A 24,725-nucleotide genomic window follows, 5' to 3' on the forward strand; every position below is an offset into this window, starting at 1 on the left:
TATAAACCCCAGCTGTTGCTGATTCAACAAGTGATACTCTTCTGAGTAAATACTGAACCAGCCAGTGCTCCGGTATGGCGTTGGATAGCAGCATTTGTTGATGGAAATCTGCTATTGCAAATTAAATTCTGGCCTTTTTTGGTCATTATATGGTAAAGCACATGTCACCAACAGGCATAATAGTATTGGAACAAGGGATGATGCAATTTAAGTTGAGCAAAGCCTCTTTATTCTACAATCTCTTGCTGCTCCAGCAGCAGAGCTTGTGCATTCCTGTAATTAAGTAGCTGTGCATACTTGCACATCCCACATCAAGCTTTAGGGGGCATTTAAAAAAAATAGCAACAATTCAGCCTTAAGCCTGTGAGGTCAAGCACTCAGATATCAGGGCATTCCAAAAATTAAGGCTTCACCTACAACATTAACCCAGCCCACTTACACATCTTTCCAGATTTAATTCGTTTAATATAACCTGTTTGTGTATTATGATGTTCATTCTTATATTCCCACAAAACATATAGCGTATCCAGTGTGGCTGAGCTAATGCTGAAGGAAAATCATTCATTTCCAGGCTTCCTTGACTTCAGAGTGCTTGATTCCAAAACCTTCATATTGCATTTCTGCTAGTATATAGCTACGAAAACAGGATTATAGTGAATGCTCCCGATGCAAATTGAATATACAGTGGTGGCTATCTGATGACTGCTGCAATATAGGTGAAGTACTGATAGATGATATGCTGTATAGAGAGATGGAAAAATATACTGACTAATAGAGTTTCATAATGACATGCGTCAGGTGCACAAACAGTTCTAAACGTGGTTATGAGCTGGATGTGCTGCTCTTTGGTTTTTATTTATTTATTTTATTTTATTAGTTTTTGCTATTTCGAATGTAGATGAGTGTTCCATTCTGCCAGTTTGCCGGATCGCTCACGATGAGATATGGAGGGAAGCTTTGGGAGCAAATGGAGGTTTTCCCCTTCACTGGCACTAGGCATAAGCAGACTAAACAATTGCTTAGGGCCTCGAGCATCTCAAGCCCCCCCCCCCCCGCCCTATTAATTATTAGTATGTGTAGTGTGTGTGTGTGGGAGGGGAAATATTCCTGCTTAGGGCCCCCAATGGGCTAGCACTGGCACTGCCCTTCAGCGATCCCAGCCTGGGTATAGGGTTGCCAGTTTTGATTGGATGTATTCCTGGAGGTTTCATCAGATGATTATTTCTGGAGACTCCAGGACAATCCTGGAGGGTTGGCAACATTATCTGGGTACCAAAAACTGGCACTATTGAAATTTGACACAAAGCTCCTTTGATCTTGGGGCAGGCTTGCAAGCAAGAGCAAGATGCAAAGTTTTAAAGGCAAATGGAGGAGTGACTTCAGTGGAGTGCTGAAAAAGAAGAATCACCCTGTATTGTATTATTGTTTATTTGTATGACAAGGGCTAGAGGCCCCACCTGAGATTGGGAGCCCCTTTTGCTAGGTAAGATCCAGACACGTAGTAAGAGACAGTCCTTGTGCTGAAGCACTTAAACGAGATAGACAATGGAAGTATTATTATCCCCATTTGACAGACAGGGAACTAAGGCACAAAGAGCTAAGTGACTTGCCCAAGGTCACATAAGAAGTCTGTAGCAGAAACAGGAACAGCTATCCCAAGTCCCAGCCTGTGTCTTATCAGCCTGTACCTATTGTGGGTATGTGCCTGGAGCACAGGAGTAGGAAAAGTAGGTTGGGGGGGGGCACTATTTAACTGAAACACCATGCCCAAATAAATCTGTTAGTCTTTAAGGTGCCACCGGACTCCTTGTTGTTTTCATGAAGTGAAATGAGATTAGAAGAGAGAACTGACTGGAGTTATGCCTCTGAGCAGATACTGAATAAAACTACAGTGTAGTTATTAATCTGCTTAGCATCTCACTTTATTTCGATCCAGCACAAGGGTATGTGAAATACATACATTCTTCCCCACCAGCCTCATAAATACTTTCACAATCACAATTCACTCCCCGAGGCGGTCAGACACAGTTGTCTGTACTAATCAGACAAAGCGAGGAAAAGAGAGAAAAATAAGGAAGGAAAACAAGGTAGAGAAAGAAAAGAGAGACCTTTGATCAAAGCCTTCAGGGAATAGGATTTATTATTATTATCTTACAATTTACCACAGCAATGGGCCTTTCTCAAACAGAAGTTGCCAGCTGGGATGAAACAGGTGTGAAGCTGGTTTGCTTTATGACATGGACTCTTGCCTAATAGGGCCTGAACTCAGGCCACCAAATGCATTTCAATTAGAATCTTAGGTTTATTCCAGAAATGCCAGACGAATCTGTGATCCAGCCAGCAAGGCAAGCCTTCCAGGTAAAGCCTTTTACTACTGGCTGTGGATCTAAGCAGCTCATGCCAGGGCTCTCTCTCTTCGCTTGGCCAGACATTAGTTTTCTGCTCCTGCAGGGAATGAATTCGGGGCGGGAAGTGTGATTACCACTGGGTTGCTACAGGATGACATTAAAAAGCAGCACGCACACCCCCAGCTCCTTCAGAATCTCTCTCTAAGAAATCCAGGATATTTAAACATGTACATAAATATTTTCTTGTGTTAGTCCAGCAAGGAAAAAAAACAACACTTGTATTATTAGGGCCTGAGTCTAAGCCCACTGACTGGAAAGACTTCTGTTGACTTAATGGGCTTTGGATCAGGTCCTCATTGAGGTGGATTTCTGGCATCTGAGCCAGACTCTGCCAACTGAACCCACTGAAGAGAAACTTGCTAGCAACTTTGTTTCTCCTAAACATCCAGTGTCCAGAGCAAGACCATTACCTCTGCTGTTCCAGCAGACAGGATGCCAAGGAAAATGAGTGCCCCAGTAGCAATAGAAACAGATGTGGGTTTGAAGCAGTAGTTATTCAGAGTCCAGAGATTAGGAAAATAGCAACTGACTTTAATGACAGCTTCATTACACTACACATGGTGGAATGAAAATTCTTTCAGCAGAATTCCACCCTCAAAATAGTCTCCCCAGAGAGCAGATGGCCTCACACTCAGCCAATGAAACACCAAGTCTGGAACATGACATCCTCAAACCAAATTCTCATTAGTTGATCAGACCTTCGAGAGCATGATATTGCTTCTAGCAGTTTCTGAAAAGGGCTTTCTTCCAATTTAACCCTTTTGTAATAAAGTAACAATGAAAATAATCAGAGACATTAGTCATGCTGTACTGTGTACTTACCTTCCACCAGAAGACATCAGCGCTCTTTCTGAATATAATTATGTATTATCCTCATTTTACAAAGGGAGTAACTAAGAGGGTAAGAGGCTTACACAAAGTCACAGAGCAAATCATTGGCCGAGCTGGAATTAGAACCAAGTTATCTTGTCTCCCAGTTTTGCACATGAGTCATAATTAGTTAATTATTATTATGGTAATGCCTAGAGACCCTGACTGAAATTTGTGCTAGATGCTCTGCAAATGCATAGTGAGAGACAGCCCTGAAAAACATACAGTCTATTAGCAAAGACAGACAAAGGATATGTTCTTATTCCTATTTCACAGGTGGGAAACTGAGGCACAAAGAGATTATGGCCAGAATTTTCAGAAGGGCTCAGCACCCATAATTGAGGCCAGATTTTCAAAAGAGCTTAGACTCCCATTTAGGCACCAAAATAAGTGGGCAGATTTTCAAACAAGGGCAGCACATTGGGTTTAGAGAAGGTGGATGCCACACAACTGTTCAAGAAACTCAGACTGGGGAATAAGAAGCTAAGAAAGGGCTAGACACTAAGAGAAGAAAAATCCTAATGCAGCGCGTAGTTCCTAATGTGTGCAATGGAATCTCAAAGGCAGCAATGGACGCTGCATCTCTGTGAATGGATACAAAAGAAATTAGAGGGGAGAAATATTCCAAATTTCAAACACCAGCTAGGTATGTAGATGGACTGCAAAACTTTCTCTTATCCCAGAATGTTACTACAGTATACTACACTGCAGAGCCAATAACAGTTTATGAGGATTTCTCCAATCTAGTAAACCTGAACCTGATTTAGTGCAGTGCGGGGCAACAGGGAGTGGAAGAGTATGATCATTAACTGGTCTATCCTTCCCTGGTGGATTAACAGATAACAATTGCCACAAATCCTTCTACAGTCCTTCTGCTACATAGTTCAAAATGAGCTCTTTCCAGTACAGCTGGAGCCTGTAAATTATCAGTCTACCCACAGCATTCATCATTAGTTTGTGGCTGAAGCTACATTAACACACCATGGCAGGCTATCACAAGTCAGCATTTTTCTCAAAATTCAGCTACTGATTTTCGAAGGCCTCCAACAACAGTAACAAATGAGGTCAAACAAGCCAACCCCTCTACCTCCCCAAAAAACCCTCAAAATTATTATATCTGTTTGATGTTTATTAATCTGAAGGACTTTTTTTTAATCTGAACTGGGTTTGCAGTGTGATAGATAATAACCGTCACATGGTCAGGAAAAAGATGCCATTAGAAATGCCAGCCCCATCTCTCAACTTTCAGGGAGAGGGAGGGATGCCATGGTGAGTTGAATCAAAGCTGTGTAGAGAGGGAGCTTCATTCACCCATGCTGGTGCAGGAAGTTTCAGACTGTCACCCTCCCACCCCACGCCAACAAGGACCAGCATGCCTATGAAGGATCCAATGTGAGAGGAAGGCTGTTCCAGTTGTTAGTGCACTAACCTAAGTCTTGAGAAACCCAAGCTCAATTCTCTGTTCTGCCACAGACTTCCTAGTTACTTCGCTTCTCTGTGCCTCAGTTTCTCTGATATAGAATAGGGATAATAGCCCTTCTGTACCTCAGAGGGGTGTTCTAAGGCAAAATAAGAACATAAGAATGGCCATACTGGGTCAGACCAATGGTCCCTCTAGTCCATAATCCTTTCTTCTGACAGTGGCCAATGCCAGATGCTTCAAAAGGAATGATCAGAACAGGGCAATCATCAAGTAATTCTTCCCGTCTTCCAGTCCCAGTTTCTGGCCGTCCGAGGCTTAGGGACACCCAGAGCATGGGGTTGCATCCTTGACCATCTTGACTAATAGTCATTTGTGGATCTATCTTATCTAATTCTTTTTTGAACCCTGTGATAGTTTTGGCCTTCATAACATCTCATGGCAATGAGTTCCACAAGTTGGCTGTGCGTTGTGTGAAGAAGTACTTCTTTTTATTCGTTTTAAACCTGCTGCCTATTAACTTCATCAGGTGACCCCTGGTTCTTGTGTTATGTGAAGAAGTAAATTACCCTTCTTTATTCACTGTTAATCCACCAGGGAAGGCTAATTTTCTGTCCTTGCTTCTAATCTCTCTGGGTGCTATTTTATTATTTGTCCTCGCTAGTGTTTGAAACTCCTCCCAATTCAGTATTGAACGTGAATTTCATTAACATGCTATTTACTTTGTCTTCTAGATCAATTAATGAAGGTGATAAATGAGAAAGGACGTAAAACCAATCCCTGTAGCACCCCAGGAGCTACCCCCCAACTCAAATTAAAACACTGCTATTTATCATTACCATTTGCTAATGTTCTTTCAGCCAATTTGTAGACCCCGTGGCAGTACTCCTACTGAAATCATTTGAATAATTTTTTCAAGGAAGTTTGTGAGACATGGTATCAAATGCTTTACAAAAACCCAAATGTAATACACCTACTGACTGCATCCCCTATATTCATTACTTATTTAATTAAGTCTGTTTGTGAAGATTTATCTTGTATTATTTGTGCTATGGTAATATCTGATGGTCCCAACTAGGACTGTGGCCCCATTGTGCTGTCTATTGCTAAAGATTCTGTTATCTCCAGCTGTTTAGTGGTTTTATTTTCATTTTGTATTTGCTTTATTTTCCCTCAAAGGATAGAATTTAGATTTATGCAACAATAATTGCCAGGATCACTGGCAATTCCTTTTCGAAAATTGGTATATTTTCTACACTTCATATATTTGCTGTTTCTCTCCCCCTCTTTTTAATTACAAGGCACATTTGCATGAAAAAAGGTGCTCTCTTTCTCAAATGTACATCTGCTCCTGTTGTTTATTCTCAACTGGAGTCCCTATAATGTATAATCTTCTGTCTATGAGTTCTCTTGGTTGCATGGAGATGTTTGTGATGACACATGTGGAGGATTAAGTGAAAAATGAGCATCGGGAACAAAGAATCTCTTGAGAAACTCAGATGCTCCATGCAGGAGAACAACAGAGGTTTTTGTGGAACTTCCTGGCAAAAGCTCATTAATTTCAAACCAAAGTGAAAATTGTACTATTCAAATCAAAAGAAAGATAATGGGACTTTTCTGAGGCTGCAGTGAGTTTGACTCCTTCCTAAGCAGAGTGCCAGCAAGAGAGTCTGTCTTCTTTGCATATGCGCAACGTGCCTCAGGTGGCATGTGACCAGGATTCATCACCGAATTCGGTCAGAGAGTCTGTGTGGACCTTCAACTGTGGGCCCAACCAGTGATTCAGAGCTTATGACTTTGGGGCGGGCACAAGATAGGGGTAGGTTTTACATTGCAACTCTGGGAAAGAGGATGTTAGGAAGCCCAAAGAGAAGGTATTTTTCTGAGTTTAGGCCTTTGAGACCTACAAGGGATTTGAGAGGCTATATCGAATATCAAACAGCCAGATCACCCTACTCTTGCCATTCCCCATGAGAAAACCCACAAAAGGAGAGAAAACTCAAGTTTCCCACAAATGATTCCACCAGGGAACAGGGCTGGGAAGAAGCAGATCCCAGGCCCTGAGGATTCCTTGGGATCTCCCAGAGACAATTGACCCCATCCTTTCACACAGGTGGGAACACTCATCTTGGGAGTACCTCTGCCCAGGGCCGGCTCCAGCGTTTTTGCCACCCCAAGCGGCAAAAAAAAAATAGCCACGATCGGCAGTAGCTCTACTGCCACCGCTTCATTCTTCAGCGGCAATTCGGCAGCAGGTCCTTCCCTCCGAGAGGGATTCAGGGACCCGCTGCCGAATTGCCACCGAAGAGCCGGACGTGCCACCCCTTTCTGTTGGCTGCCCCAAGCACCTGCTTGCTGCGCTGGTGCCTGGAGCCGGCTCTGCCTCTGCCTGCCCAGTCCCTGCCCGCAGTGAGATGGGTGACATGTAGTAGTCTCTCACACAGCTCTGCCAATGACCAGTTCCACTTCTGGGCCTGCTCTGGAGTAGACTGATGATTGTGTGGAGAGTCTCTAGCAGAGTGAAGGAAGGCCTTAAACTCAGCTCTATGCCCCCACAACTCTGGTCAGAACCCTGTGGACTTTGGTGAAAATCAGGAAACTGGAAAAAACTTGATTTTTCTGGAACTCAGGCGTTTCCAGATTTCTGATTTTCACCAAAAGCCATAGGGTTTGACCAGAGTGGGCGGGGCGGGAGATCCAGCCAGAGTGGGAGTGCTGGGACCCAGCTGGGTGTACAGCATAGCCTACATAAGCAACAAAGTGTGTGACCCTCTAATAGGGTATGTTTTCACTGCAGAGTTAACTGGAGTTACTCCTCTCGAGTTAGCCTAGCCAGAATGAGAGCAGCCAAATTGTGAAATAACATTTGAGTGCTGTCTCCACACTGGCACTGCACTCACTCATGTGGTGCTAAGACTTCTAGGGGCACATAGAATCATAGAAGATTAGGGTAGGAAGAGACCTCAGGAGGTCATCTAGTCCAACCCCCTGCTCAAAGCAGGACCAACCCCAACTAAATCATCCCAGCCAGAGCTTTGTCAAGCCGGGCCTTAAAAACCTCTAAGGATGGAGATTCCACCATCTCCCTAGGTAACCCATTCCAGTGCGTCACCACCCTCCTAATTAAATAATTTTTCCTAATATCCAAACATCCCATGATTCATTCTGCTGCAGTAAGCTGACTCAATGAATCCTTTCACAGTGCATTGTGGGAGAACCTGTCTATCTTCTCTGGGCACATGAGGGAATTGTGGGAAGTCATTGGAGGACCAGCAGCTAGAGCTGGGTGAATAACAGATTTTTCGGTTAGCTGGCAATTCTGAAAAAAAAATGTTGTTTTGGCTTGAATTAAACATTTTGTTTGATCTAAAACAAATTTTTTGTTTAGATTTTGAATGTTCAGCATTTTTGAAATTTTAAGAAAATAATTTTGAAGGAAATTTCTAAACAAAAAGTCATTTCAAATAAAAAAAAATCAAAAAGTTTCATGTAGAAGACGTCAAAACAAAATGTTTAGACTTTTTGGATTATTTTGATGTTGTTTTGTTTTCTCTGGCACAAAAGTTGGCGAAACCAACATGAATTTGCAAAAAGTTTCGGTGTCACCAAAACTACTTTTTGCTGCAAAATGGTTTCGACTGGAAAATTTTGCCTACCTGTACTAGCAGCAGTTGAATGGTGTTGGCTTCTGTCCACATTGTGATGTGGTCATGCTAATAGCTGACAAGTTGTGTTCCCTCGAACTATAATAGCCTGTACTCCTTCTTGAGCCAGCTAACCTAAACTAAAAGCCCCACCACACTTGAGTTAAGGGTTTTTGTGTATGGACAGGAGTTGAGTCAGGGGTAACAATCAGTTTATAATTTGAGTTAATTTTACAGTGAAGACAAAATTCTGGGGACTAGGATTAGACCAAACCCTTTTCTGCTGCTGATGTAAACAGGAAGTATTCTCTGTTGGAATTCTTTGAGGGGAAGGGTGAACAAAGATGATCCACTGGATATAGTGTACTTGGATTTTCAGAAAGTCTTTGAAAGGTCTCTCACCAAAGGCTCTTAAGCAAAATAAGCAGTCACATGGGATAAGAGGGAAGGTCTGTCATGGATCAGTAACTGGTTAAAAGACAGGGAAAAAAGGGGTAGGAATAAATGGTCAGTTTTCATAACAGAGAAAGGAAAAGAGCGGGGTCTCCCTAAGATCTGTACTGGGACCAGTGCTGTTCAACATATTCATAAATGATATGGAAAAAGGGGCAAACGGTGAAGTGGAAAAGTTTGCAGATAATACAAAACTACTCAAGATAGTTAAATCCAAAGCTGATTGCGAAGAGTTACAAAGGGGTCTTACAAAACTGGATGACTGGGCAACAAAAAGGCAGATGAAATTCAGTGTTGATAAATGCAAAGTAATTCACATTGGAAAACAATCCCAATTATACATACAAAATGATGGGTTCTAAATTAGCTGTTACCACTCAAGAAAGAGATCTTGGAGTCATTGTGGATAGTTCTCTGAAAACATCCATGCAATGTGCAGCAGCAGTCAAAAAAGCTAACAGAATATTAGGAACCATTAGGAAATGGATAGCTAATCAGATGGGAAATAGCATAATGCCTCTATATAAATCCATGGTACGCCCACACATTGAATACTGCATGCAATTCTTGTCACCCCATCTCAGAAAAGATATATTAGAATTGGAAAAAATACAGAGAAGGGCAACAAAAATGATTAGGGTGGATGGAACATCTCCCATATGAGGAGAAATTAAAAAGTCTGGGACTGTTTAGCTCGGAAAAGAGACAACTAAGGGGGAGATATGATAGAAGGCTATACAATCATGAATGCTGTGGAGAAAGTGAATAGGGAAGTGTTATTTTTCCCCTCACATAATACAAGAACCAGGGGTCACCTGATGAAATTATAGGCAGCAAGTTAAAAAAAAACAAAATGAAGTACTTCTTCACACAACACACAGTCAATCTGTGGGGCTCATTGCTAGGAGATGTTGTGAAGGGCAAAACTATAACTGGATTCAAAAAAGAATTAGATAAATTAATGGAGGATAGGTCCGACAATGACTATTAGCCAAGATGGTCAGGGATACAACTATAGGCGCCGACTCCGTGGGTGCTCCGGTCCCCCAAGCCCTCCCACTCGTTGGCGACCCCACCGATCAGTGCCTCCCGCTCCCACCCATCACCTCCTGCCTACTATGGATCAGCTGTTTAGCGGCGTGCAGGAGGCGCTTGGAGGGACGGGGTGGAATGGGGGCAGGAAGAGGTGGGGCGGGGCCTTGGGGGAAGGGGTGGAGTGCGGGCAGGGCCTAGGGCAGAGCGGGGGTAGAGCAACCCTGGGGAAAGTGGAATGTCGGCACATATGTATGCAACCCCATGCTCTGGGTATCTCTAGCCTCTGATTGCCAGAAGCTGGGACTGGACGACCCGGGATGGATCACTTGATAATTTCCCTCGTCTATTCATTGCCTCTGAAGCATCTGGCACCAGCCACTGTCTGAAGACAGGATACTGGGATAGATGAAGCATTGGTCTGACCCAGTATGGCCATTTTTATGTTTACCCAAAGGTTCAAGGCCAGTTTGCCACTGCCACTCCCTAAACCATGTATCATTTAGCAGTCAATAATTCCATTCAAAGCAGCTAAGTAACAATGATTTGGAATTGCTTTAATGAAGTTGACTAGTTCATAATGGTGTGCTGTATGTGTGTTTGAATGTAACAGAAGCAGAAAGAGACTAAACACTAATGCAGACAGTAAAATCAAAACACAGACACTTCCTGTTGAGATGAAGAACAAAAAAGGGACTCCAGATAGCTTTAGAAAACTAGCTAAACCCATTATACTGGCAAAGCTTGCCAAAGCCCAATGGATCTCATCATGCCAAGAACTCAACTGCTGAGTCCAGCAAACCTAAATCCACTGGCTGGATTTACAGTAGATTGGGATTTGGATTAATGCTGGCACAAGATATGACTGGTGATTTTTTTGGTTCCTGGATTGAATCCCAACTTTGCTGTATGACCCCTGTGCCCAAAAACCTGGCTTGCTATAGAGGAGCCACAGCTAACTGGAATCTGTAGCTCCAGCTGAACTGAACCTTTTAAAATTTTTGCATTTGTGGGTGATCTCTTCAAGAGCATATAAAATAGCTTGGAGTGAAGGAGCTGGAGTGCCTAGCTGACAGAAAAGGGATTCTAGGCTGTGCAGTCAGGAGACTGCAAGCTACACGAGCCAGCTCTTCTTAGATAAGACATTTAATCTACCATTTTATAGGCACAACAAGACACCCCAGGGCTCAATTCTCCTGCTGCAGGATACAAATAATAGCTATTGAAGCCAGTGGGATTTACTTCTATCCTGAGGCAGGAGAATAGGGCTCCAAGGTGCATGGTTAAAGTGTCACATGTAGACGTTGTATGTGCTGAAGGAACTTGGTTCCAAACTGGTCAGAATACCCTCAAGGCATGCATGAATCACTAGCACTGCACAGTTCTCCACCTGTCATTGCTTGCTTATTCCCTTTCATCTCCTTCTTCCATGCCCATCTCTGTGCCTACCTTCTTACATATGGGAAATTCAACCGCTCTAGATATACCAGGATCCTACCTACTCCTCATTCCAATCCCCCTCAGACTCACTTCTACTGTGATGGCTGCAAATACGAACCCGCAGTCTAATACCTTTTCTGTCCCTCCTTTATATTAGAGGAGAAGAATTAAGGAAACCAACACTTCCCAGGGCAGACTGTCTTTATGTATGTATCATATATAAGACTGGGCACATTGTTTATGCTTCATAAATCAAATAAAAATAATAATGATAATAATAATAATTAATAATAAAATAAATAAATAAAATAATAAATAATAATAACTAATAAATAGTAACAATGCCATGAAAATAAGTGTGTGCTCTCTTCTCCATTATGTATTTGAGAGGTAACCCTCCTACTTCTCATTCCCATTACCAGATGAGGGTCTGGGAGCTAAAACTGGCATTGCTTTCCATTTCCACTGGGAGCTGGCCTGGAAGAGACCATCGCTCCCTGCTTCTCATATGGCCAATATGAGTCTTAAGTCTTGAGTCAAGACGCAAGCCTGCTCCTCATCTCCTCAACTTTGTACCACCCCCATGTGACCATCCAGTAATAAGGACACTGAAATAAATAGCATGCTTCAATTAATAAAAATTACTTGCCGGTTACATTATTCATTTAAGTGTTCCCCAAATGTATATGGAAATGGCTGACAAGCTTCTGAGAGGATGCATGTAGCCTTTTAATTTATATACACTAAAGCCTTTTCAGTAATTGAGAGAGGAAGGAATGTTACCTCCATCCTTACATGACACAACTTTTAATGAGATCATTATGGAGAGAACACTCGAGTAAAACGCTAAGGTCACAGGTCCAAAGGTATCTGAGCCAGAGGAGTGAAGGCTACGGTTAAGAACTGTGTATTTAATATACTGTAATTATAACTGCAAATTGTACCTCAGCCCAAGGCTTTACAGCAAAGCTGTAAAAAAATAAAATCAATTTTAATCTTTAAGGGCACTTTGCTACATTATTCTTCTTCAAGGCTAAACTCCACTAGGTCAGTCCAGGTAGGAGTTGAAAATATAAGCTTTATCTTCCCTTATAAATGTCATTTTCCATATCACAGACTAGATCTCTACCAAACACATTATGCTGTTCCTTTGGGGAGCTTATCAATGGTCTTGGGTGCATATTTTAGTAACACAACGGGATCCGGAGAGAGGGTTTGTCTGATAAATAAGGATGAAAAATACCAAGTAACACCACAGATCATGGGCTAGATTTTCAGCTAGTGTCGTAACGCCATTGACTTCACTATAGCTGTGTCCATTTACACAAGCTGAGGATCTTGCCCATGGGGTTTTTGTTTTATCTGAAACTTTTTCTTGGCATATTCCCCTTTTGGACCATGATTCAGGGAAGCATCCCTATTCACATGCTCAAAGTTAAGCATGTAAAGGAGGCTGGATAGCCATCTGTCTTGGATGGTTTAGACACAACAAATCCTGCATCTTGGCAGGGGGTTAAGCTAGATGACCCTTGCAGTCCCTTCTAACCCTACAGTTCTATGATTCTATGCACTCATTCCCAGGAACCCAGCCTCTCCTCATTCTCAGCCTTCTTAAGGACTCTCTTCTACTGTGATGGCTGCAAACACAAACCCACAGACAAATGCCTTCTCTGTCTCTGCTTTACATAGGAGAAGTGAGAGGTGTGTCTTTTTATGTGCTTACATGATTTGAGTGACATTTAGCCATGTGCTTCAAGTTAATCACATGCTTAAGTGTTTTCCTGTATCAAAGTCTCTGTGACTGGTTCCATATGATTTGAAAGTAGAAATGCTGTTATGACTCAAGTGTGGCCTATACGTCACCTCTTTTCTTCTCCTATGTCCATCTTTCTCCTTTCCTCCATTAAAAAGCAATGACGGATCCCAAAGGTAGCAAGACCATCCTTCAGCACTGCTGGTAATAACATGGAGTAGATTAGACCTGAGCAAAAACCTTCCAAAAAAGCACAGTGATCCTAAGTCAGGACTCCTATGAGACACAAAGCTCCATTTAAGAAGGCACCAGCTGGTAGTTCATTATCATCAGAGCTGGTTGAATAATATTCCTCAATTTATTTGACAAATGTTCTAATATTTTTCAAATAAATTACTTGTCTAATTTTAAAAAAAATATTCACTCAGATATACCGCTGAGCAGATAATTAAATATATTCATCAAGTTGTTCAATGGGTTTTGTAATATATTTGAATAAATTATTCAACTTTATAATTATTGAGCGCTAATTATTATTGTACGCATTTGTACAGCGTTGTAGGTGCACCCAGTGCTAGAGTAGGTGGTCACTGACACACAAATAACAGATCCCCTCATGAATGTACAATGTATGTAGGGCTGGATTGAGGCATATGCACTGTGGCCTCATCCAAAGCCCACTGACATCAATGGAAAGACTCCCATTGATTCAGTGTGCTTTGGAGCAAGACCTATAGGCCAGTGCCGAGGGCTCCAGTTCTTGGAATCAAGTGACACCAGCTGAAATTTCCAGCGCACGTGACTGTGCAGAAAAGCTTGAAAATGGGAACCAAATATAAGCAGTGCAGCAATGCCTGCCTGAGTCAGCAGACAGCCTGCAGCAATAGGTTGGAGAGTTGTGAACTGCTCTATGCATCTCAATGGGGTACTAATTCCAAACTCACTGCTCTCAGGACCCCTTGCAAATACCACCCCAACCGAAGGCTATGTCTGGGGCAGGAAGAGAAGAGTGCAGCAGGTGAGCCAACCCCCTTAGCTGATACACCCCAGCTGTTGTGGTAATTACTGCAGTGCCTTCTGTTGCCAATCTTGCCTCTCAAAGAGGAGAGAGGGGACCCCAGCTTCCATCTGGCTGTTTCCAAGGAGAAGTATATTTATTTAAGCTGCAGTCACACCCTGTGATGCAGTATAGACATGCCCTGAAAAACCAAGTGCCTTTAAAGTTGGGAATGCACAGTCTCATTTTCTGTCAAAGATATTCTCTCTCTCTCGTCCCCCTTCAGTCTTCCCCCCCTCTCACTTTGTCTGTTAATTGAAACACAGAACTTGTGAAACTGCCCATGATGCAGTGAAGGGGAAACTTTATGGCCCACAGCAGCCTAAAAAATTCCTTTTGAATGACATAGTGCATATCTGAAAGGCCCAAATTGTCATTTTTGGATAATGCCTTGTGGAATAGTCTGTGCTAAATGGAGTTGACTCCACGGTCCAGCACATCTCTCCACAGTGCCAATTGGTAAAAGCCTTATTATAACTTAGAATACAGATGGCAATTTATTAGAGACTTGACTGGAACGTAAGAAATGCATCAGGGAGATGTGAGAGCTAGAGGAAATACAAATTCTGTCACATCACGAGGGCATAGAATCTCCCCTTCCCAATTTTTTGCCTGTAAGCTTCTTGCTAAACATAAAGGCAATCTTAAGGCACTGAACTGTAACTCTGACGGGCTGTCTTTTTGTTGATAAAACTTGAAAAAGCAATTTAGTCTCTGGGGCCTATTTAAGAATATACAGAAGAGAAGAGGGGGAAAAACCTGCCCCTGCACCTTTTCAAGATTTTTGCCAGGTTTTCAAGATGAAAAGCAGCAGAAAAGCAGTAACTACCTTAGGAGTTACAACCCCCTTCCCAAAATGCATCCATGTCTTCTTATCATCCCATTTCTTAGGCTGTCTCCTGCAGCCACACTACCTCTTCGAGAGGAGAGGGAGGGCCAATATCAAAGTCTCTTCAGAAAACTCTCTGCAAATCCACGAGCACCAAACTCACACGGAACCAGAGAATGAAATCAAAATCCCCCCAAACACATTTGCAAAGGAGCTTGTGTGCCAGCTGATGCCCGCCTGGCTAACCGCTTTGGGATAGCGAAGGGAATGCCAGTGTTTCCATTAAAACAAACCCTCATTTTTCAGGAAAATTATTAGAATAACTTGGCTGTTGATAAATTCCTTCTGGGCTGGAAATATGACCTGCGAGGACTCAGCCCAGAGGCCTGGTGGGTTCCTGTGGTGGTGGAGTTAAAATTTATTATACCAAAAAGGGGTTGAGTGGCATTAAACTGGTTTTAAATTACAGTTGTGCTAAACAAGACTAACAAATACATAAATCCTGTGCTTCCAGCAGGTCTGTTTGTGCTGCTTGAATGCTGAGATCACTTCTCATGTTCAAGGGGCTTTTAACCAAGATCACGAAGGGCAGCTGAATGCCCCAGCACACATAATTAGTAGCATTTCAGCAGATGTTTACAATGAGTGTTTTCCGACCCCATTTGCCTTGGCAGCTTCCTGAAGTGGCTGCTCCTTGTTCCCAGCTTCCCACTTCTGGCTGAGGTTTCCCGGCATGCAGTGGGCTGCTTATGTTAGTCATGCCTCTGTTTTATTGTGCCAGAGGGAAAGCTGGTGGCTGGATTTGCCTCAGCTACTGAAACTCCAGGATTTGCACAGACACATGGGCTTTGCTGCTGGGTTAAGCTCTGGACACTTTCTATTCCTCAACTGATGCAAACTGGCCCTAAATCCATAGATTTGGCCCCCAGAGGATTGCCCTTGTATACATGGGGATCCTTGAATGGTGTAGTGGCTCTGTGCCAGTGTAGGGTGTGTGGCTCAGGGAAGTGGGAGGTGGTGGAATCTCCATCCTTAGAGGTTTTTAAGGCCTGGCTTGACAAAGCCCTGGCTGGGATGATTTAGTTGGTGTTGGTCCTGCTTTGAGCAGGGGATTGGACTAGATGACCTTCTGAGGTCTCTTCCAGCCCTAATCTTCTATGATTCTATGAAAGGGGACACTGCTGAGACAGCTCTGCAACCCAGTGATCCCCAGCTGCTGTAAGGGTCCCTGGGGATCTCTGGCAAGGTGATGCCAGTTAGAGCCTCCTTCCGGCTCTCACCTGTGCCGGGGGCCAGTGAAAAGGACATCAGTATGGTCCCTAATTCAGCTGCACTGAGCACTGCCTGTCAGCAGACTCATTTAAAGGAGCTGCCAGTTCTTTTACTGCCTCTCGCAAAAGCGTGGTCGTCCAGTGAATGTGTCTGAGCACCGAAGGGTGAACTAGCATACGTACAAGGTGTATGCTCAGAACTGACGGTGAGCAAATGACATGAGCATATGTTAAATCAGAGAACAGGACATTTGCAAACATGTTTGTCTCACAGCAGCAGCCTCAGATGCCAGGGTGCGAAATGTCTGCAAATAAACATGGAACAATAAATACAGCCAGCTGCATTGACTCCAATCTGTAGCTTGCTCAACAGCTACCACAACCGTACACAACTCATGCAGGCCCAGCACCTCCCAGAGGGTGGGGTAACAGAGAGTTGTCAAAAAGAACAGGAGTACTTGTGGCACCGTCCTTAGAGACTAACGAAAGAGTCATCACAGTTCCTGCAGTGGAAAGTCTACCTATGGAGAAAAGGTGACTTATGGTTTTATTCTACATTATGTGGATCTTTAAGTGTTTTTAAAATATTATTTTATATCCTAGACATAAAATGAGAATATTGAAAATCTGAGTGAGATACATTCACTGAGTGGCATAAAGCCAAGGCTTGTCTCTTCCCTATAGGCAGATTCCCCACACCAGCACAGATTAAAATGAAGTGTTGCAAGTAATCTTTCGTCCTTTATGTAGATTTGCTGCTTTTGCTAATTTTGTTTGGTGGGGGGAGCAGGTGGAAATGAACACTGACTGAGCTATTCCATTTAGAAAACCTTCAAAATCAGCTACCTTACAGCCAATAAAAATCTCCCTGTGGGTTTTCCTTAGAGTCGGGGAATAAATAGGGTGGTCACATCTGGGGTACAAAAAACCCCGGGACATCCAGGATGATCCTGAGACCAGCTGGCAGTGTGTACTAAGTATGTTGACAGATTTCCCAAGATAGCTATCTCAAAAAGAACAAAAATGGGACCATCCTGGAAAACCTAGATGGGTGGCAGCCGTACTGAAACACGAGCCATCTGTAGTGATAGAAAGCCACCATAGTTCACAGTGGTCATGTATAATGGCATCAAAATGACCCTATCACCTGAGCCATAGGTCCAACTTCCTGTAAGGTCTTGGATTAACACCCTTTACTGACACTGTACTAAGGGGCAGGGTGGTGCTCTATGAAAGTTACTGTTCCTTTTATGTGATATTAACCTAAGGTCCTTGGCTGCTCATTTCTTTTAGGATGGCCTGGTTGAAGCGAAGGATCCCAGGGCACCTTTCAGAAACAAGTAGCAGATAATGTTCTGGTTCTATGGAACCAGGCTGTGTGAGCGTTATTGCTGAGGGCAGAGGGGCTATTAGACTGGCCAGCACAGTCACTACACTACCAGCCTGTAATTCATTATTGTAAAGTGCTTTAGAATGCACGGGGTGTGGATACCAAAGACCAAATGATCTTTTGTAGCACTCAGTCCGCCCCAAGGAGGCTTGAAGTCATGCATTCCAATAACTCTAAAATATTCTTGCAGGGTCCCATGTCGGGTATTATAGGGAACCATTTCTGAAAACAGAAATCTTTCCTAATGTCAGCATTTGGAAGGGGAGTTCTGCTGGGAGCCAGGCTGCTAGAATCATAGGGGTCATTGGTGGGGGTTTGACTGGAGGGAAGTTGGGGTATTAGCAATTGGATAGGTGCTCTGTCATAACCTTGCCTCACATCAACAGTCTAGCTTGGTCCACTGTCCCCACTGCTCCAATGCCTTCCTTAAACTCTTCTCCTGTCGCCCAAGTAACTGGATGCCCTGCTGTTTCTTTCCTGTGCCTCTCACACAGCCTTTCCCCCTCCCGATTGAGCTCTGTGGGCATGCGGGAGCTTCTGGCACCTCGAGATCCTGTGGCACACAATGCTGGAGATACGGAAGCCTCTTTGACCTTTCCCTACACTTCAGTTTCAGTATAATTGGCCTGGTATCAGGTCACCTCCCCTTCCCCTCAACTGCCGTTTTCTCTGCATGAGACAGGATATCTGATTGTTCTATTAGAGTCACTTTGAATGGCTTCTTTGCCCCTTGTGTCAAAGATTAACAAGGCATTGCATGTTTGTTTGGGCCCGAATGGCCCTTACGTCTGCTACAGTTTCAAAGAGAGGTTTTACTTCTTTGAAAAACTGTCATTTAAAACAATCAAAAACACATCATAAGCAAGAGTGAAACCAGACACCAAAAATGATATACAAATATTGTTAAGGGCTTAATTTATTCACTTAAACCCATGAATAGCGGGGCATTTGAAGTTTAGGCTGAAATAGTGTTACTAAGCATCACAGAGGCCTCCCAACATACTTGTCCTATGATTGGCTCTTCTACCTAGGTGCAAAAGGGGCACTGTGGTTGGACTGATCCATATCTAGTCACATAAACAGGCAACATAATCAGTTAACTGCAGTACAGATCTTTCCACACTGAGCTAAAGGCAAAGCTATACTCACTCACCAACACCACACCCCTTGGGAACTGATGTACACCTCAGTCAGACACATGCCACCTGGCATAGGACAGTGGGGCATGGAACAAGTAAAACGGCTCAGCCTGAACTCTAAATTTCCCATCTTTTATGGACTTAAGGCTGAATCTTAATGCATCTTCTGTGATTTGATAGTGGTGCCTGAACACACCCAGGGAGCGGAGGGCACCCCGGAACCAGAGGAAAAGTCTGTTTGGAAGCCAACAGAATGACATACCTCCTAGAAAGACAAACTGAGATTGCTGCTTCCAGGAATGGCATCAGAGCATAAGACAATGCTGACTAGTAGGTGCTGTGATGCCTTCATGAAAGCCTTGCCTTCTAGAGGTTCTTCTTCATAGTTTACTCTGAAAACGTGAGAAGCTCCAGTGGTTTGGTGTAATTTTAGATACAGGGAATATTTGTATTAGTCACTCGATTAACTTGACCATTTCAGATGTTATCCAACTCGGTTGTACCACCATAGCTGTGATTTTATTTGAATAACACTGAGAAATCTCCAAGTGTTGCCTAACAGAGCAGGTTCATGGAGCACAGTGAACCTCTAGTTATATGCCCCCTGAATTTGAGACATGCCTTCAAGGTTGGTAAGTGTTCTGGTCCAGTTATTCACCATGAACAAATAAACTGATGAATTTTGGCCTTCGACCACAAAACAATCCTTATTTCTAGCAGCGTATTTGTTACTGGTAAGTATTAGATGAATAGTAATGCAAATATGTTTCAGCCTAATGGTTGTTCACGAGTGTATTCACTATTTGTTATATAGTTCTTTGGAGTAGGGGCTGTCTCTTTGTTCTGTGTTTGTACAGCACCTAGCACAATGGGGCTCTGGTCTGTGACTGGGGCTTCTAGGCACTATGGCAATACAAATAATAATTTGTGGTGGGAAATTGATCACTTAAAGCCACGTGGCATTCTTTCAACTCCTGGACTGGATAACAGACACTTTTTAAAACAAGAGAATGAGTAGCAAATGACAAATTGCAAATATATCATTTCCTAGTCTGGATTTTAAAACAAATAATAATCCGTGCTAAAATTCACAAAACTTTTGGTTCTGCAAATGTTTCCATGAATAAGCTGGTGACCGTCCAAATGCTTGCAAACAATGACTAATAGGATCCTATGGATGAGAGCAGAGAGAATTTGCTGCATTTGTTTATGACTATATTTAAAGACCACTCAACCAATTCAAGTTCCACTTCGAAAAACGCCTCTCCCATCAACTGCAGCAGTGAAGCAGTTAGATAGTCTGCGCAGTTGTTCTTGTTGAGTTGAATTTCACACTGAAGCCAGGAGGCAAAGAAGGAGGAAAACTGGAATGCCTGCTGGCCCCACAAAAACAAGCTGAACTCCAAGAAATGTAAACACACCATGCACTGCTGTGAACCTGTGCAGAATTGCTACTGCCAACATGGTATGCCGCTAGTAAATTTTTTTTTTAAATGCACACAGCATAAAGCACCGCATGCAGAAACAGAATTCATGATCCTTTTCAGCGTGCCTGCGGAAGTCTCCAGTGTATGTAGTAGAGAGTGTATGCAAGGTGAACACTAAAATTATGCACAGCAACATATTTACTCTATTGCTTGCCAGCAAGGATCACAACCTGATGATGTGAATTTGCAGCCCTGACATAGTCCATGCATTTGCCATGGCTTATATGTCTGGTATTTCTTTCCTATAATAACTTCCTTTTAAGCACGGTTATTAAGACCTCCATCTCTGTGAAATAGCTTGTGTTCAGTGAGGCAGGCACTTAATGGGAAGCGATACTGTACGGGGTAGTTTAATCCAATACATTCAAGGAAGTAAATGATAGATTGTTTACTCCACTAATCCACATCTAATTACTACAGCACACAGAAAATGAGATAAAACTTGCACCCTAGGTAATGTTGAGAGAGATCTGAGAGTGAGTTGGGTTAAAGGGTCAGTATACAATATATAAAATATATACAGTGGCTTGTTGAGCTCAACATAAGGGATGACACTTGCTCCCTGCTGTAGAATCCATTGCACCTGCTTGATACGCCATTTCCGGAGGCTGGGACAAAATTCTCAGCTTCTTTTGTTCCCCTCCTATGTGAAAAAGTGCAGGAGGGAAGTTGACAGGCTCCTTTTACAACACAGCATCCCGTGCTGGAAGAGAGGTGGTGCACATAGGGGGCAAGGCCTGTTTTTATTGTATGGACTGGGGAGCCCGGGGAAAACCCAGTCCTAATGCTGTGGGTGTCAGGAACTGAGTTGACTCCAGGCTCGGTTGCCTAGCAACCAATGAGCTCAGCTGGGCCCAATAAACATGCACTAAGTGACTGTGCTCCCCGTTTGGTCAGAAGAGCCAACAGATCCCCATTAAGCCCTGTAGCCATGGCGGCTCAATGGGTTTCATGTTCATAGCTGTGCCAGACCTGCTTCCTGTTCAGCCCTTGTGCCACCGCTTGTTTGCTCTACTCCAGCCCTAGTCCCTGCCTGGCTCTGATCTCCTGATTTCTACCTCCTGGTTCTGACCACTGGCTTGTCTCCTGACCATGACTCTGGCTTTGTCCTTTGGTTCTGTTCTGACATCTGGGGCTGACCTTTGGCTTGCCTGCTGACCACACCTTTGGTTCTGCTCTGACCACCAGATTTCACCACTTACACCTTGGTGTGTGGCAGTGGGCTCCCTGGGAAGCAGCATAGAGAACACATTTCCTGTATGCTCCACTTGCCTTCCCACCAGCAATGGCACACAGCCGGTGGCAGTACAGTGTTACCATTGCTGGCAGGTACTGTATGCTCTGTGACTCCTCCACTGGAGTTCCCAGAGCAGGGGGAGAAAGAGATTTGATTCTGCTTCATGGAGGAATCAGAGGAATAACTGGAAGATCTCAGTGAGCAATTAGGGCCAGATTTTTAAAGGTATTAGGCACCTAGATGCTTTTGAAAAACTAGGGTTACCATCCGTCCGGCTTTCCCCGGACATGTCCGGCTTTTTCAGCCTTAAATGGCCGTCGGGGGGGATTTCTAATGAAGTAGAAATGTTCGGGATTTCCCCTCCTGCGGAGTGCGGCGCGTCTGCCTGGCCTGATTGAAAGCCGCTCGCAGCCACTAGGGCCTCTAGCAGCCAGAGTCCCTCCCGCTCCCTCCTCCCCCACAGACTGTTTGATTCCACGTGGAGCCCGCAGCTCTCCCTCTGCGGGGGGGTGTAGAGGCTGCAGGGGCAGGGCAGGCAGGGGGCACAGAGGCTGCAGGGCGAGGAGGAGCAGGGCAGGCGGGGGGTGCAGAGGCTGCAGGGGGTGTGTGTAGAGGCTGCAGGGGCAGGGCAGGCGGGGGGAGCAGAGGCTGCAGGGGTGGGGGGGAGCAGAGGCTGCAGGGGCAGGGTAGGCAGGGGGTGCAGAGGCTGCAGGGCGAGTGGGGAGCACAGGGCACAGAGGCTGCAGGGGCAGGGGGGTGCAGAGGCTGCAGGGCGAGGAGGAGCAGGGGGTGCAGGGGCAGGGCAGGCAGGGGGCGCAGAGGCTGCAGGGCGAGTGGGGAGCAGGGGGCACAGAGGCTGCAGGGCGGGGGGGCACAGAGGCTGCAGGGGCAGGGCAGGCAGGGGGCACAGAGGCTGCAGGGCGAGTGGGGAGCAGGGGGCACAGAGGCTGCAGGGGCGGGGGGGCACAGAGGCTGCAGGGGCAGGGCAGGCAGGCGGTGCAGAGGCTGCAGGGCGAGGAGGAGCAGGGCAGGCAGGGGGTGCAGAGGCTGCAGGGGCGGGGGGGCACAGAGGCGGCAGGGCAGGCAGGAGGCACAGAGGCTGCAGGGGCGGGGGGGTGCAGAGGCTGCAGGGTGAGGAGGAGCAGGGCAGGCAAGGGCATAGGGGCTGCGGGGCGAGTGGGGAGCAGGGAAGCACTTAGCAACCCCCAACCAAGATCAGAGCGGGAGGGAGGAGGGGGAATGCAGGGTGCTCAGAGGAGGGGGCAGAGTTGGGGCAGGGACTTTGGGGAAGGGGTTGGAATGGGGGCGGAGAAGGGGTGGAGTTGGGGCAGGGCCGGGGGCGGGGAAGGGGCAGAGTTGGGGCAGGGCCGGGGGCGGGACCGGGGCCCTGTGGAGTGTCCTCTTTTTTAAATGTTTGAATATGGTAACCCTAGAAAAACTCACTAGGGTGCCCAGCACACACCGATTTCAATACCTTTCGAAACCTGGCTCACGCCCACTAACCCCACCACTCCAAGTCTGTTTCCAGTCATGTCACACTGTGCGGTGGTTTTGCAAGGTTCACTGCCGAACAGATTGACACCATCAAACTCATTTCACTGGTCGCTGTGTTCATGTTTGAACCCCAGTCCATAGAGGTAGAAAGTCAATCTCCTGACAGTGCACCACCAAGCCCCCCCTCCCCCTCGGTCTCCCCTACATCTCTCACCTCCGATCTGCCACTGCACTTCCCAACAGCTTCTTCTCAATGACACAACAAACATTGGACTTTTAGTCTAACCTGCATATAGACGTGGTTTTCAAATGCTCCTTTTTGTTATGCAGTATTAACCTTTTCACTGCTGGACTGTCTGCCTCCTTCACTGCTGATTTTAGAGCCCTGTTTTCACTGGAATCCGCAGGAGTCAGAAGACATGTGTCGCAGCAAAAGAAAGGGACATATTTGCTGGAGGTATTGTACTTAATGATCATCCACCACTGTGTGCTTGTCCTGCATTGTCTTGTACTGTTTTATTCTTATTATTTGTACTGTGGCAGTGCTTAGGGGCCCTAATCATGGACCCAGACCCCATGGTGCTAGGTGCAGTACAAACACAGAACAAAAAGATGGTTTCTGCCCTAAAGAGCTAAACTCAGAGCTCAATCAAAGTATAAGATGAGAGAAGCAGGTAGATAAAACAGCCAGCCAGCAGGGAGCACAAGGTAACAATGGTCAATATGATAAACAAACAGCCATCACACTGCTTTATTCCCACTTCTCCTTTATCGCTTGATCCAAAGCCCGCAGTAATAAACAGCCTCCCATTGGCTCCAACTGGCTTCGGATCAGGGCCTTAAAATGTCTATTTGGCGGCCAGAGACCTGATGCCGTATCCAGTGTCCAGCCCCACATACAGCAACAGTGCTATATAAACAAACACCTAAGAATGATGCCACCTTCCTTAAGGCAAAAACATGGCACAGTGACACTGCACTAAGACATGTCGATTTCATGATGCAATGATTAGAACAGGTGCATTGCTTTTATTACTTTATAGTGGAGGCCTTTTGTGTCCTGCAATCTTAGACAGATCCATAAAACTCAGGACTCTGCATGAAGTTTACCTGGGTTGCCGCCCTAGAGAGATGAGAAAAAGTAGTGTTACATTAGCATACATGCTAGCTCTATATATCTAGTATATATCCTTTTTCTATGATGCCAACTCTCTTACAGTCCCATTGCCTCCTATACTGCTACAGTTTGCAGATCTGTTATTTTCCCTTCTCTCAGCATTTATAAAATGCTTCTTTCTTCCCCCACCCTCTTCTGCCATTATTAACTGAGGTCAGGTGCCTCTGGAACCCAGCGAGTCTAATTATTCACAAAAGTAATCAACATTTCTAATAGAAACTGCCACTGTTGGTTTTCATTGGGGGTGCAGGAAAGCAATAAGGTAAAGAGTTTGGTAATTAAAGCCTCATTATTACACGCTCCCTTTTACATTATCCATTTAATAACTCCTTTGCTTTGGAAATGGATAGACCAGTGTTCACTTGAGATGAACAGTGTAGAGAGACTGAGATTAGTTTTCACATCACTCCTGATGGAAAATACTTTATCCAAGAAATTATGGAAAGAATAATACAAAATACATTATCTTCTTCTGCAAACTGCTTTCCAGTTCAGACGCCATGCCTGTTATAGTGGGAAACATCGCTGCGTCTTTGGCATCCAGAGCTCATGAGTGGGGTCGCTCAACTCCTACATATACCTATCTGGTGACAAGGCTGTGTGTGAGAGAGCTGGCCACCATCT

The sequence above is a fragment of the Emys orbicularis genome, chromosome 1 (assembly GCF_028017835.1).
Source record: "Emys orbicularis isolate rEmyOrb1 chromosome 1, rEmyOrb1.hap1, whole genome shotgun sequence".
Lineage (NCBI taxonomy): Eukaryota > Metazoa > Chordata > Testudines > Emydidae > Emys > Emys orbicularis.